General features: G+C 36.2%; 1 protein-coding gene across 1 annotated transcript in view; it reads right to left on the bottom strand.

Annotated features, from left to right (window-relative positions):
• The window catches only part of CDH12 (cadherin 12), a 433,615-nt gene that overhangs the window by 420,874 nt on the left and 1,054 nt on the right, over positions 1-11,687 (bottom strand). The gene's annotated exons all lie outside the window — the stretch shown is intronic.

Here is an 11,687-nt window from a genome sequence, read left to right as displayed (position 1 = left end):
CTCCGTGGCATGTACCTTACTGTCTCCGTGGCATGTACCTTACTGTCTCCGTGGCATGTAACTTACTGTCTCCGTGGCATGTAACTTACTGTCTCCGTGGCATGTAACTTACTGTCTCCATGGCATGTAACTTACTGTCTCTGTGGCATGTACCTTACTGTCTCCGTGGCATGTAACTTACTGTCTCCATGGCATGTAACTTACTGTCTCTGTGGCATGTATTTTTTGCCTGTCTTTAATTTTCATGTGTCCGTCTTCTTTTTTAATAATTTATTTTAGTGACACACAGCAATTATACGTATTTCTGGGGTAGAGTATGATGTTTCCTCACAAGTTTACAGTGGAGAGGAATCAAATGAGGTTAATTAGCAGGTCCATCCCCCCAGAAATGCATCATCCTTTCTGTGCTGAGAAAACCCTTTCTTCCACCTCTTTCCCAATAAGCATTATGACTAAGCAGAGCCCCTTACTGTGCGCTGGGGCATCACAACACACTGTGCCCTGTCTAAGTGTAACTTTGTACCCACTGAGCAACCTCACCCCTCTCCTTCTTCCCCTCCCTTCCTCAGCCACTCCAACCACTGTGCTGCTTTCTATTTACACCACATATGGGTAACATTACACACTATTTGCCTTTCTGTGCCTTATTTCATGTGACATAATGTTTTCCTCCCTCACCCATGTGGTTGCAAATGACATATTCTTCTTATGGAAAAAATAATATTCCATTATGTAGTTATACCACATTTTTTAATCCATTTATCCACTGATAGACACTAAGGTTCATTCTCTCTCTTGGCTATTGTGAATAGTTCTGCAATAGTTCTGCAACAAATATGACATACAGATTTTATTGCTTGGGGTAAATACCAAGAGTGAGATTGTTTGGATCATACCGTTGTTCTACTTTTACTATTTTGAAGGAGCTTCATACTGTCGTCTATAACCACAGTATTGGTTTACATTCTCATCAGGAGTGTGTAAGAGTGCTCTCTCTCTCCACGTTCTTGCTACCATTTGTTATTTCTGTGTGTTTTTGATAATAGCTACTCTAACTCAGGGGAGGTGATACCTCATTGTAGTTCTGATTTGCTTTTTCTGATGATGTGTGATGTTGAGCATTGTTTCATATATCTGTTGACCATTTGTATGTCTCCTTTTGAGAAAGGTCTGTTTGCATCTTTGGATATGACCTCAAAAGCACAAGTAACAAAAACAGAAATAAACAAATGATGTTATAATAAATTAAAAAGCTTCTGCACATCAAAGGAAACAATCGATATAGCTAGAAACAACCACAGGATGGGAGAAAATATTTGTAAATTGTGCATCTGAGAAAGGGTTAATCTGAAGACTATATAAGGAACTCAAAAAACTCAATAGCAAATAATCAGTTTATTACATGTGTTTTAAAGAGCTGATATCATTGTTTTCTATTTGAAGTAATGAAAAATGAAATGCAACACTCAAAATACGGCACCAATAAATCTGTCCCTCCCATTCTCAAAATACTTTAACAGGTTCCTATTGTCCTTGGACCAGCATTCAAACTCCTTGTACAACCATATATGAAGCTGCTCCTTTTTACACATACACCAGCTCATTGTCAAGTTAGACAAAACTACAGTGGTGCCGGAAGGTGTCAGAAAGTCTGACATCATATCTCTGTGCTTTTACACATAGCGTACCCTCTGAGGGGCTACTGGTCCCGCTTCCATTGGTCTAAATTCAGGCTATCCTTCAATGTATAGCTCAGGATTCTTCTGTTCTAGGAAACATCCCTTGATCCTTCTGAATTAAGTGAGCAGTTACTGCCTCTGCGCTCACAACATTCTGAGCACTTCTCCTGGGAGTGCAAACCCAGTACAGTACCTGCATTTCTCCTGTCTGTGGCTCCCCATCACTGGACTAAGCATTTTATGCAGAAGAACTGGGTCTTATCAACATGGGACTAGCACAGTGCCTGACTCATAAGAGGTACACAATAATTATAAATTATTGGTTGCATTTAATTTAATTTAATGCAAATTAAATGGATGAATGTAAATCTGAAACATGCATAAATCCTACACAGTCACGTTGGATCATTTTTTAATGAAGGGAAATCTACCATTATCTAGTACTTGCCTCAATGCTAGCATACAGACCATACAGATTAGTCTAGAACACCCATTCATCTTTTGGTCAACACATTTTCTGAGGGTCAATTCTGTGACAGGCACTACTTACCGGGTTACAGTTTTGAAAAAAAGAAATAAAAACTCTGCCATCATGGAGCGTATGCTCTTAAATCTCATAAGAAATGAGGTGACAAATAATAATCAAATAAATTAGAAGCTGTATTGTTAATAAAATGTTAAATGCTCTAGAAGAAAATAATAGAGAAAGGTAATGGAAGATTCTGTGAGCAGGTTTGTAATTAAAAATCATGCCAATGTAAACTATCCAATGTTTGTGTCTATATTAATGAAATACATCACACTCTGTGGTTTGTAGATTTTAGCAACAATCAAGAAATGTGGCAGTTGAAATTAGAAAGAGGACAAAAGTTAAATGGAGAAGAGAGCTAAAATCAATATCCCTGCAATTCAGTTTTAGGAAAGAAGAAAGCTGGACTGACTAATAACACAGATTTAGGACTGCGCTTCTAGAAAGGAGCGAACTGAGCTGCCACCTAAGGAGTCAGCATTTTCTGATAAGTTCTGAACTTGGGTGTGGAGTTATTGCCAGTGGTGCTAAAGCCGAACTTTCTACATATTAGGAAGGTGGACTGGAGAAATGATAAATGATGTGTCTCCTCCTTATTGCAAAGAATCAAACAGGTTGGTGATGTTTATCTAAATACTTTCTAAAATAACCAATTATTCTATGTCCAGAGGAGTTAAGTAGGAATCATCAAAAATTATATATACAATTATATACTTATGTTATATATGTGTATATACGATATATGTGTGTGTGTGTGTATATATATATATATATATAATTGTGTGCATGTATGTGGAGATAAAAGGTTTGACAATTAAGTTTATAACCTCATCCTAGGAAAAGTGATGCGTACCTCATTGCTGACTATCACTAGAGTCATCTTCGAAGTACTCCCCTTGGGAAGCTAGGCACCAATGCCAGTACCTACTTCACCCTTCAAAGCAATTTTGTAACTTTTTCTCTGGAATGTCCATCAGATGTATGGTGTTATTAACCCGGACGTTCTGCGTGTTATCAAAAGGTCTTCCTTTCAATATCTCCTTTATCTGTCAGTAAATTAAAAAGTCATTGTTGGCAAGATCAGGTGAGTAGGGAGGTGTTCAATGCAGGTATTCATTTCCTGGCTAACATCGCCCTCAGACAGTGCGATATGAGCTGGTGCATTATTGTGATGCAAGAGCTATGAGGTGTTGGTGAAAAGCTCAGGTTGTTTTTGTTTAACTTTTCACACAGGCTTTTTAGCACATGCAAATAAAAGACTTGGTTAATTGTCCAGGTGGTGCAAATTCATAATGAATTATCATTTTGACATTAAAGAAGTTGAGCAGCATTATTTTGACTCTTGATTTGGATTGAAAGAACTTTTTTGGTTGTAGGGAACTGGCTGAATTCCATTGTGCACTTTGATGCTTTGTCTCAGGGTTATATTGGTACACAAGGTTTCATCACCAGTGATAACATGGCCCAAGACATTGTCTCTCCAAAACATCTTGGCAGACTGACTCTCTTTTGTTTTGCTCATGAGTGAGCTCTTTCAGGACCATTTTTGCACACACCTTTCTCATGCCAAGATTTTCAGTTATCATTTTCCTAACCATTTTTCTATTGATGTTTACTGGGTCTGTTCTGCTTCTCACAGACCATCCACAATTTTGATGTATAATTTGAAGAATCTTTGCAAGGTTTTCATCAGTTATGCTCATGCCCTGACCTCTCTTCATCAGTAATACTTGCTCTCCCCTCAGATAAATGTTCAGTTCATGTGTACCCTGCTTTTTCTTCAAGGCATTATCCCCATAAACTTGTCCTCACATGCCCCTGATTTCACTTCTTCCACTGTTCCCAAGTTTAATGGGACATAAACAATAACAATAAATTCAATGTTCGTTCATTGCTCTAATTCAAGCTCTGACACACTCACAATGACATGCACACACATAGCAGCAATGATGAATGCCACTCAGCATGATACTGACACACATCAACACAAACACAGCTGTGAGACACCGAGAGGCCATGGTTAGGAAACCTTACAGTTTGTACAGTGCTGCCAACATAAGGCCACGGTGACAAGTTCACAAACTTAATTTTCAGACTGTGTATGTGTGTGTATTTGTATTTTTTTCCCTCAATTTTGACCTGGCTTAGAATTTCTTCTTGCCCGTCAGAGACAGGAAGAACTTCTTAGAAAGATTGATCCATCTTTGGCCAAGGTCAGCTAGGCAAGAGGTCACAATCCTGTGGTAGGTCCTTCAGTTGAAATTTGCCCATGTGCAAAACCATGGGGCAGAGGAGGGGGGCTGGTGGAGTGAGAGCAGTGCTTCTCATCACCAGCAGAATCAACATCCCCAGGAGATTGCTGGAAGCGTAGAATCTTGGGCCACCCTCTAAAGGCACTATAAATGATCTCCAGATAATGTGCATGCTCTTTTTAAGTCTGGCCCCTGCTGGACTACACAGCAGCAGTGCTCAACTTTGCTGCCTTATAGAATTACCTGGGAAGTGTTAAAAATCCTGTGATTAAGCTGCATCCTTATATATTTTGATTTTACCAGAATTATCTGCAAATATCTCAAAACTGTGATTCCTGAGTTTTTCCCTAAACCTACTAAATCAGTACTTCAGGAACGAGTTCAGGAATCTGTGCTTAAAGTCACATAGTACTTGATTTCTAGACAACTATTTTAAACACCACACCAATTTACGGACACCATGTATACACCAAAATCTAAGAATTTGTGGCTTAGAGAGTAAAAAACCCTTCCCTTGTAAGAAAATATATTTTACTGTTTATTTCCTAAATCAATATACAAATTATGAAATGGGATACTATAGTGTGTGTGTATGTATCCATCTATATACACTCGTAATTAGTACTTTATCAAAATGGATAATTAGGGGATTTAAATAGCATAGTAGAATTTGGATGAATTGATAAGAAGAAAGAATAACTCTGAACCTATCTGGATGTGCATCTTTAGTTACCTTCAAGACATTTAAAAATATTCTTTATAAAATTAATTTAAAATTTCAGGTAATTATACTGATAGAGTTGCTTTGGTTAATTAAGTGCTTTTGTGCAGTTGGAGTCAAAGTTATGGGTGCTCATCATCCAAGGGGTATATTTACCCATCTCCTTCTCCCTCTTCCCACCTGTTTTATTTCCAATGACTGTCATTTCCACATGTGCACGTAAGTGTTGACTGCGTCATTCCAACTTACTAGTGAGTACATGCAGGGTTTGTTTTTCCATTCTTGTGATACTTCACTTAGAAGAATGGTCTCCAGGTCTCTCCAGGTTAATATAAGAGGCACAGTTTTCTTCTTTATGACCACGTAGTGCTCTATGGTACTACAGTTTATTAATCCATTTATGTATTGATGTGCATTTGGGTTGTCTGCACATCTACAGTTGTGAGTTGTACTGCGCTAAATGTCTGAGTGCAGGCACAAGGCATTTAAAGATATTCTCCCCAATATTTATTCTGCTAATAAAAAAAAAACACTCAGGATGAATGTTTCTTTTCTAAAGTATCCAGCAAACTTTTTTTCTATAAAAGACAAAAGAGGGCTGGGCATGGTGGCTCATACTTGTAATCCCAACACTTGGGAGGCTGAGGCGGGTGGATTGCCTGAGCTCACAGCTTCGAGATCAGCCTGAGCCAGAGTGAGACCTCATCTCTAAAAGAAGCTGGGCATTGTGGCGAGCACTGTAGTCCCAGCTACTTGGGAAGCTGAGGCAAGAGAATCACGTAAGCCCAGGAGTTGGAGGTCGCTGTGAGCTTATGATGCCACGGGTGGCAAAGTGTAACTGTCTCCAAAAAAAAAAATAAATAAATAAAATAAAAAATCGTTTTAGCTTCCCAGGCTCTTCTGTCTCCTGTCTCTTGGTGCTCAACTATTCAAAAATGGCTTTTTCTTTTCTTTTTTTTTTTTATTTTTTTCCTGAGACCGAGTCTCAGTCTGGTGCCTTGACTGGAATGCCATTGCATTATAGCTCACAGGTATCTCAAGATCCTGTACTCAAGCAATCCTCTTGCCTCAGTTTTTCTATTTTTAGTAGAAACAGAGTCTCGCTATTGCTCAGGCTGTTCTCAAACCCCTTAGCTCAGGTGATCCACTTGCCTTGGCCTTGCAGAGTGCTAGGATTACAAGAGTGAGCCACCATGCCTGGCCACTGAAAAAGGCTTGTAATGTGCAAGCATTCATTGACTATATAAAAATGAGTAGCTCTTCAAGTACAAAACAGTGGAAAGTTTTATCAACAGAGCAGACCAATTAAAAGAAAGAATTTCAGGGCTTGAAAACATAGCTTTTGAATTAACCCAGTCAGTTAAAAATGAAGAAAAGATAATCAAGAAGAATCAGTAAAGTCTTGGAGAATTGTGGGATTATATAAAATTATTGAATATAACAATTACAGGAATTCCAGAGGGAGAAGAAAAAGCAAAAAGCCTGGAAAAACTACTTGAGGGAATGATGAAGGACAAGTTCCCTGGTCTTGGTGAGAAGACATCCAGGTATAAGAAGGTCATTGAACTCCTAGAAGAGTCATTGTAAACAGGACATCTCCAAGGCACATAATCCTCAGATAGGCCAAACTCAAAGTGAAGGAGAAACTTCTCTAAGCTGTGAGACAAAACTTACAAAGGACTACTCACCAGGCAAACAGCAGATTTCTCAGAGGAAACCTTACAAACCAGAAGGGAATGGGGTCCAGAAGGATATGGGGTCCTATATTTAATTTTCTTAAACAAAATAACTGTAAAATAAGACTTTTCTATTCTTAAAAACTTACCTTCATAAATGAGGGAGAAATAAACTCTTTCACATGAAGGGGACTGTCACCACTAGAACTTCCCAAAAGAAATCCTTAAAAGTACTGTGTTCCAATAAAACTCTATTTACTAAAACAGATCATGGGCTATTTTTCTCACCCCAGTAAAGATAAGTTAGGTTGTTGACCTCCAGTTGCCAAATGTAACATATTTTTAAAGACTTATAAAATTTCTTTCAATATTTTAAAGAAATAATCAAAATAAAACATTCCATTGATAGTTTATTCTTTCATCAAAAACAGGAAGGTTATTCTAAGCTGACTCCTAAGTCACATTCTTTCAAGAAACAGTCAATTATCTATATAAACTTAATAAAACCACAAGAAAGGTATGTTCCTAAAATCCAAATGTACTAATATAAACACCATGGCAGGAAATGATTCCAGGAGCTTCTGATAACATCCAAGTATTCACTGTTGCTAAGTATGGAGAATCCCTATGATTTTTTCTACTTGACAAGTAAGGTGTGGATCTAATAGCAAAGTGTCCTGTTTGTAATAACAGCTGCCATTTTCTTAGCATTTGAACAGTTTGAGGTATGTTATGTCAATTATCTCTATTTCTTAATATCTCTATCCCCTATAGAATAGTACTGAGATTAATTTCATTTTGAAGAACATATAAACAAAGTTTAAACACCTGAACAAACTTTTCCAAGGCTGCAAAGCTATCAAGTAGCCTCAGTTGCATTTGAATCAAAGTAGGTGAACTCCAAACATGTACTTATAGTCACTACACATTGCTGCCTCTTCCATCACCTATGAATTCATAAGGTGTTGAATCTATTAGTCTTATCATTTGCCAGAAAAATAGTCATGCTCAATTTGAATCAGTTAATGGGACTAAACCACAGAGAAAAATGTAGAAAAAGGGAAAAGTCTTACCCCTGTATGGGGTGTCAGCAATACCACACAGGATGAGATGACCCTGCCACCCTTCCACAAGAGAGTGCACACTTCTTGTGCTTATCCATGAGGACAAGTCAGAAAATTTGTTTCTTCTCATTGCTTTAAAGCAATTAACCTCTTTTATTTCCATTCTACCAACCTTATAACTGCAGTTTATTTGTGATATCCATAGACCACCATCTCTCTGCTTCTCAACTTCTGCTTCTCCCCACCAGCTCCTGAGGATCTAATGGTATTTCCTATTTCAGTCACAAGTCAGGTACTTGTTATAGTGTACAGAGCATTCTATATTGGCATGCTTTTTTCATGTAAGTCCGTATGATGGGCATTGGCCTATCTGGGTATGGCTGTCTTATGCCAAGACACGTTCATCTTTAGTTAAATCTATCGTGGCCAGTGTTGCCAAGACAAATGGTCATATTTTCTTGATAGCACCAGCTATGCACTGTGGACTAGCAACATTGTAAACTCCCCTGCAATATTGCTCTTTACAGACTACGTTCAACCCTTTGAAATGACAAGAAGGGAGTAATGGGTACTTATACTTTGTGTGTGCATGTGTGTGTGTGTATTCTTATACACACTTAGAACATGCCAACAGCTTGCTAAAATACCTAAAAATTAGAAAGCATGCTGGTTTATGGTTGGAAATTATATATACCTATTTCTTCACAGTGTTTCTTATGATAGTAGTATAGAACTTGTTATCCACAATCTCTTATACAATATTGTTGTTTGTTTTCTCAGATTTGTGAAGATGTAAGAGCACAGTAAATGATCATATTTTATAATCATGAAAACTAACCTCCAGTTACCATCATAGCACATCCTTGAATATGACAGATAATCATATTAAATTTTCCAGATCAATTTTGTCTTCCTGTTATAAGATTGGATTAAATTTTAGTTAGAAAATAGTGTCACGTTATCAACATAATTAGTTATAGCAAATCTCTGTGTACCTATGAAAAAGTTTGTGTAAACTGAGTGGACAATAATAGATTCCTGTACATTCAATCAATTATTTTAAGTTCACTTGCAATATTCAATTCCAGCTGTTAGTTTCTGTATCTTTTCTAATATTGCATAGGCCTTTTGCCATTACCTTGGTTTCCCTTAACTTCCTTTTTAATCTTGTTTCAGTACAAGTGGCACTGAATTTATACCTCAACATTTTATTTTATTTCATCCTGAGAGTATGTCACCTTTGCTTGGAAAGGTGCACATATTACAAATATTAAATTTCAGTACTGCTTATGTTTATAGTAGAGTGCTTTCTCTCTCATTAGTAATCAGAACCAGCTAGAAGCAAAAACTTCAGCACTAACCCGTATCAGAACCTACAAAAACAAAATGCATCCTGGTTTCAAATATTGGTGACTATGGATTTACAAAATTATTCATTCTGTGTAAGCCAATCATTTATTTCATGTAATTATATTATCCTCAGAATAGGGTAATAGGATACTATCACCCTATTGCATAATTGCATTATCCTTAGGATAGGGTACTATGGTATTTTATTACACTATTCTCAGGATAACATAATTACCATGTACTACCTTAAAAATAGTCTTAAAATATTCACGAATATCACTTCAATCATTGCAACAGTCACTACCTATGAAGAAAAAAAAGAAGTATGGGTAAAGCAATGATTTTCAACCAGTATGCCCTGGCACACTTGTGTGCCATGAGAGGAGTTTAGGTGTGCTATGAAAATTTTTAAAGATCATTAAACTATTTTCAAAAGAAGTCCAAAGCACAGTATTCTTTTTTACTTTTTTTTTTTTATCAATATAATTTAAGTGTATAATGGAAGTTTAACTTTAGGTTCAAATGTGCCATGAGATTAAAAAGGTTGAAAAACACTGGTATAAAGAATCTGATCTTTAAACACAGGTATATCTGAATTTGAGTCATAGGTTCACTAGCTATGATATGTTCTTGATATATATCCTTTCCCAGTCTCCATATCACTATCAGGAAAGTGGGGCTAGATAACACTTCTGTAATTCTTTTGGCTTGGTGTTATATAATCAGACATGCATTGTTTGTAACCTGGCTCTCTGGCATTTAGGAAGCATGCTAGGTATATTAAATATTGCCTTTATCCATTGTCTTTATTGGACATATCATATGCTGAAGAGCAGATTATATGTTTTGAAGACGATTTCATAAAGTTTTAACAAATTTTCGCCTATAAAATTTGAAATGTTTTACAGTAAGTGAGGTTATTAGGCTATCATAAAGATGTCTTATGATTTTACTAAAGTAATAAATTATCATCCAATGAATAAAAATGGGATTTAATATAGAAATTAGATGTATCATGACACCTGAAGATAGTTAATAAATGAGAAAAGTAAGGAATCATATTAGAATGGCAAGTTCCAACTAAAATAAACACTACTAATTCTCAATTGTACCCAAAACATTCTCCATTCTCTTATCAATCTATACAATGCAAATCAAGACAACTGTAACTACAGTAATAATTAAAATCCTTGGAAAAAACCCTTTTGAATAAGAACTACAACTGACTTCATTTTTAAACATAAATATTTCATTCCATACTGCATACATCTTTTAATGGTCAAACACTGGCTATACACTTCAATGGTAAACACATTCATTAAAAGTTCATGGGAGCTGGTGCCATCATGCATTTTGAAGTTGGCATAAGGCATAGTCAATCATACAGGAGTGTTTTCAGCAATGTACAACTTTTTAGTGGCAAGTATGTCCCCATTTGTTCACTGTTGTTTCTTCCTGTTTATCAATTTTGCCTAACAGAGAAAAGAAATCAAAGACCCTATAACCGTGACAGTAGTTAACACATTCTTCTCCCAGTTATCTTTCAATCAGTTGAGAAACCATCTCTCCAGAAAAAAAAGAGAGAGAAATCTCAGTGCAGCAGAGGTAGATAAATGTCCTGAAGCTTTGACTAAAAACATTTCAACAACCAGCAAGTACATGTCAGTGTCTATGAGAATCCTGAAAATATTTTATTCCTGTGTAAGGAGTAATAACGTCTATATCAGCCTAAGAAGCTCTCCAGAGAATTCAAAAGGATAGTCAATTCATGAAATCAGTGTTCTGACATCTCTAGAGAATGTCCCATCTTAAGACACCCATAGAAGGAAGGTGGAGTCAGTATTTCAGGAAATACGAGTGCTCACTCTAAAACACAATAGGATACTGTTATAAATCTTTATGCAAAAGCAGCTAGATGTTTACAGTGTGCTTTCATAGTGCATAAAAATTATTGAAATTTAATTACATAAGCATTATAGAAATGTATGTATTTTTAAGTAAAGTTTCTTTCATTATCTGAAGACCATTTTATAGTGTATGTTCTACGCAATAACAAGTAATTGCTACTCTGGAAGTATTCAGAGTGCTAATTAATAGATCACATATAATTGTTGTGACATAATTACTTATTACTCTTCATCACATAGAAATTTACCGTAGTGTGAGATAAGGCCATCAGATTATATTTACATGTGCGAAGTGAAGTAGAAAGAAAAGTTCAGATAATTAAATCTAACTTTGTAAAAAAAAAAAAAAGTTTCCATTATCAGTCTTAGTATATTTAATGAACAATAGAGCAAAATAGGTATGAAGAAGTAATAGGAATTGGTTCACATAAATTTCCTAGATAATTGCCCTAAACTATGTGTGTAAAATATAAGTTTACCTTCAGTTCACTAGACATTGATAATAACAA

This window comes from Otolemur garnettii, unplaced genomic scaffold, assembly GCF_000181295.1.
Source record: "Otolemur garnettii isolate 467f Iridium unplaced genomic scaffold, OtoGar3 scaffold00033, whole genome shotgun sequence".
Taxonomy (NCBI): domain Eukaryota; kingdom Metazoa; phylum Chordata; class Mammalia; order Primates; family Galagidae; genus Otolemur; species Otolemur garnettii.
Note: the sequence above shows the minus strand (reverse complement) of the source record. Positions and strands in the feature narration are given on the sequence as shown.